The following is a 5,000-nucleotide window of genomic DNA, read 5'->3' as shown; positions in this document are numbered from 1 at the left end:
ATGGGTGATTAAGTGTATGTGCGCTGCGAATTATTTTATAGTTAGAATTTATACATCAACCACAACATACATCTTCGTTTCTTCCACCATCGCCCTCCCTCATGCGCATGCGCGATGAACGCAGTCGTGGGTGGGGCCCACTCCCTCTTTAGCCAATCGGTAAGGAGCGAGCGTCTCACCCGTCCTGTCCCTCACTCAACCCGGTCGCCATTATGCATGTGGTCTTAAGTGAGGAGGTAGGCAGAGCTACAATCGCCTCAGATCGGGACTCAACCCAGAAGGGTAGGAGTTGCCCCACCTACCGTGGGCCTCTCCAATGAGAGACGGCCAGCGAATCGCGTGACGCAACCGTCCAATCAGGAGGCGAGTGGCCAGGGAAGAAATCCCTCCCACCTCACGAGAGGAACGAATAACGGTCGGGGCGATGATGCTGGCCGGGTCTGCCTCGCCTTGTGTCGTCTGATTCATCTGGAAGCTTTTTCGGCCTTGATCGCCTGTTGCCTCATCGTCTCTCACCTCGTCTGCCTTTGTGCTGGCTGGCTTCCGTCACTCTATCTCTCGTCCCTGGTGCTTGGTGCTGCATTGAGGCGGTAGGTTCGAGTCCCGCCGAGCCAGCTCGACCAATCCGCACGAGGCGGACAGGTGCAAGTGCAGACTCTTGCCCTCAGCTCGCCTTCCCTCCCGAGCTGAAGGGCCAAATAAAGGCCACGGCCACCATTTATTTTGGGTATGTGCGTGTGTGTCTGTGGGCCCAGTCTATACGTAACAATTGTTTAAGTGCCTTGTACATTACTTGCATTCCTTCTTGATAGTCGGTTTAACTCTGCTCTTTTTGTGCTCCCCTGCACCATTATAAATAAACCCCCCAATTGTTCAATGTACCAGCTCGTTGTTGCGCTTTCTATTATTGACCCAGCACAGTTCGTGCTTGAGAACCAGTAAGCCGATTGGGCTATAAGTTGTCGTTTGGACCGACGGACTTTGGTAATTCTGCTCGGTTACACCGGACCGAGGTCGCTAGAGCGACCCGGTTTGACAGAGTCTGTTGAGGGTGTGACTTCCCCGGTATATTGAAATTTGGCTATTAACCCTACCCCACGCCGTCAGAGAATTGGCGAGCACGGTCCGTAAGTGACCCATGACCTTCGGAGTTGTCCGAAGGTTACGACCTGCAATTCAGGGTGTTCGGTGGGAGACGGCTCTACTGCTCCACCTAGTGGCCGTTCCTCGCCACCGACCCCCGGCCCACAACAATATGTGTATATATATATATATATATATATATATATATATATATATATATATATATATATATATATATATATATACTTTGTATAAGATTGGAGCAGTTGGGATTATACATTTTTAAAGAAGAAGGCACTTCCAACCAAAAGTAAAAATGACATCGACTCCGCTAATTTGAGTAAAAAAGCGAGAGCAGACCCGGTCTCAGGGCAACGTTTCACCAGCTTCACAGCCGGCTTCAACAGGCACAAAGACAACATCAGGCACAATTCCCGTTTATTTCTTACTCTATTGTGTCTTGTGAATTGTGCGTGATGAAGCTGGTGAAAAGTTGCTCTGAGACCGGGTCTGCTCTCGCTTTTTTTACTCAAATTAGCGGAGTTTTAATTTTGCTTGGAAGCGCCTTCTTCTTCTTTAAAAATACATTTGTACATATATATATATATATATATATATATATATATATATATATATATATATATATATATACATACACCCATGTATATGTATGTATAGATGTTGTCGTGTCCAGGTCAGTTAACACTGATGCTGGACGGATGAGCCAAACTGGCGGTCTACTCCCTCAGACGACGTTCTGAATTAATGGTCGACAACGTGCATGGGTCATGAGGAGAGACACTAGAACTCTTAAATCTTTGAAAACAAACCAGTTTATTTCCCGTAACCCAAACAGCCGGGGGATGGTGGAATCATGAGGAGATGTCGACGGGTTGTGAGGAAGGGGATGCAATTAATAAATAATTATAAACAATGAGAATAAAAAGTATAGTGCCACATCCAGGAAGGGAACAAAACGAGGGGATTCAGCTCTTTGTTGACTACATTAACTCTTTTATTTGTCTTTACTTCCATTTGTAGAATTGCATTCCTCAGGCTGTTCAATCCAACACCTACTTCCACGGCTTCCTGCACTACATTCTTGTCATCCCCAATCCCTACCCACATTCTTTCCAACCCCAATTAACCTTCCACAACCTAACCTAATACTCCTACTTGAACGATATTGTGTTTCCTCTCTTCTTTTCCAATTCGTTTCTTACTTATTGCATCCAAAATGTGCCCCCTCCAACACAGTTAGTTCATCTTTTACCCTTTGTCACCTCACTCTTCCCTTAGCTTTGATCTGTTTATATTAAAAATATATATATACATTTAATAAACAGGAATAAATTCCTGGGTGGAGCTAGTGTGAAAAAATTCTGACTCAACCCCAGACTCAAACCCAAGGAGCTCATCATTTACGTAGCGACAGTCCACTGAGCTTCGGAGTGTTCGGGATATCTTCAGAAACTTCTCACACTAACACTGCAAGCTATATAATGGCTGATATCTTATGTGCCTGCTCGACAGACCCCGTGTTCTCACCACACTTAGCGGAGCATTTCCCAATTCATTGATGGGTGATTGTGTGCATGTGTATGGTGTGCTGTTGGTGGTGGTCTTTTCAAGGGATGTTGTGTGGTTGATGTATGTTTTTAACCAAGCCCATGTCCCCTCCCCTGAGGGGAAGAAGAAACAGAAAAAAAATACAAAAACTACAAAAACTTAAATAAATAAATAAATAAATTTAAAATTGCATTTTCTTCGCTGAATCTTGTGTAGATAAATTCGTGTGTTGTTCGTGCAGGCATGATGGGCTGAATGGCCTCCACCTGTGATAGATTTCCTTGTATTTTCTTATATAATGAGGAATTTCCTATTCCCCATGGATGCCAACCTATGGGGACTGTCCATACTCTTAAACTTTTAAATGGTGAATGTCACGCAAGGAAGCATTACATAGCATTTAAGTATTTGGTATGACTCAGCCAGGGTATGAACCACCAAGCTCCAAGACTCAGAGAGGATGCTCGAACGATTACACCACTTGCGTTATTTTCACCTTTTTCGGCTATTCCCTATTAAACATTTGCGAGAAGTCAGAAGTGTGCAACATCATTAGATTATAATTATTGAAATTTCTGAGATAATCAATTTAATATCACAGTTACCTTTAAGTACGGCATATAAAATAAATGAGGAAATTGTGAATGGTGTATTTTTGCTATACAGTACATATTATCATGTGCTAGTGATATCCACTTCCCAAAAATAAAATATGCAGGAAACAGTTTGTATATTTTCTGCAGAAAATAATAATAAACCATTGAAGTAATCAACACCAGTTACATTCATGCAAATTACAAGAAACCTCAATAAAAGTTGCAAATTAGTGAATATGTGAAATTAGTTTTCATCAGCTTGGTCCCTTGCTTTAAAATATATGAGTGGGATCAGAATGTCACCAAGGAAACAACTGGAAACAGAACAGTGTGTGAAGATCCAAACTCTGTGAGAAGAAGGACACACAATGAATAAAATAGCAGAAAAGCTGAAGATCTCCTGAAATGGTATGAGTTACCTTTGCAATTCCTGAAATAAACTGGCTAGGTGCAAGATAAGAAAATGCAAGGAATACCCACGACAACCTCCCAGAGGAAAGAAAAGCACTTGAAATTGCTCAGCTAACATGATAGAAGAAAATCAAGTCAGCAGCTAACAAATTTAATGAGAGCAGGCATGAAAATTTACATCTTGTCCAGCATTGTGTGCAGAAGACTGTTTGCAGCAGGGCAGAGTCGAAGCAAAGAAACCACTGATGAGACCATAATATTAGGGGAAAAGACTGAAAGTTGGGAGGCAACACCAAGATTAAGTGACTAAACAATGAAATCAGGTACTTTGGTCTGATGCATAGAAGTTTGAAGTTTTTGGATCTAAGACACACCAGTTCATATGCCGAAGACCTGGAGGACGTTACGACATGCAATGTTTGGAGCCAAATTTTGAACAGTAGGGAGGCTGTCACTGTCTGGGGTTATATTTCAGCTTTTGGTGAAGGAAAACTTGTTAAAACCAATGGGATACTAACAAAAGAGAAGTACAAGCAGATACTGCAGCACCATGCTGTTCTTAATAGACATTGTTTAATCGGAAGGGGATTCATTTTCCAGTAATGGGAGAACAAGGTTACAGCTGGTGTGCTCCAAATATTAGAATGGCCACCCCAGAATCCAGACATGAGTCCCATTGAGGCCATGTGGGATTACGTGGAAACAGAGAAGAACAAGAGGAACCAAACTAACCTTACAGAACTGTGGAATGTATTGCAGGATATTTGGCACAAAATTTCTGTATGAGTGATCCAGCAGTATGCAGAAAGCATGGGTAAAAGAGTGATGGCACTGAATAAGACAAAGGGTGGACACACAAAGCATTGACTAAATATATAAAATGACACTTCTTATCATTTATTGAAGCAGTTTGTTTCATGTGCATTGATAAAGACTGTTAATTAACAACAATAAATACATATGGCTGTTATCACTTATAATTTGATGAATTTACTCGAATATATGAATATCATTAGAATAGTCCAAAGTTTTACAAAGGATAGTACTTGTGTGCATGTATACATGCACATGTATGTGTATATATGTATGGGTGCATGTATACATGTATGTGTATATATATATATATGTGTGTGTGTGTGTGTGTGTGTGTGTGTGTGTGTGTGTGTGTGTGTGTGTGTGTGTGTGTGTGTGTGTGTTAGTCCAATGTGGTTGAAACATGAATTTGCGTGTCATGTGTCACACTGACGTTAACCAATAAATTGAAACATGCATTTTTTGTCAAATTCCATTCCAAGACTACATGGATACGGATATACCTCTTTCCCAACCACACCCATAAAC

At 41.8% G+C, this 5,000-nt stretch overlaps 1 long non-coding RNA gene across 18 annotated transcripts in view; it reads right to left on the bottom strand.

The window, feature by feature from the left end:
- LOC147020356 (uncharacterized) overlaps positions 1 to 5,000 on the bottom strand; it is a 210,978-nt gene that overhangs the window by 189,981 nt on the left and 15,997 nt on the right. For 13 of the 18 annotated variants that reach the window (XR_015061796.1, XR_015061794.1, XR_015061797.1 and 10 more), the window contains exon 2: positions 4,392 to 4,490. The exons of the other annotated variants lie outside the window; for them this stretch is intronic. This is a non-coding gene — a long non-coding RNA (uncharacterized LOC147020356). The remainder of the gene's footprint in view (positions 1 to 4,391; positions 4,491 to 5,000) is intronic. 18 annotated transcript variants of the gene reach the window in all.

Source organism: Eptatretus burgeri, chromosome 9, assembly GCF_056783735.1.
Source record: "Eptatretus burgeri isolate ZD-2024b chromosome 9, Ebu_testis_v1, whole genome shotgun sequence".
Lineage (NCBI taxonomy): Eukaryota > Metazoa > Chordata > Myxini > Myxiniformes > Myxinidae > Eptatretus > Eptatretus burgeri.
This window is presented reverse-complemented; position numbering and strand designations above follow the sequence as displayed.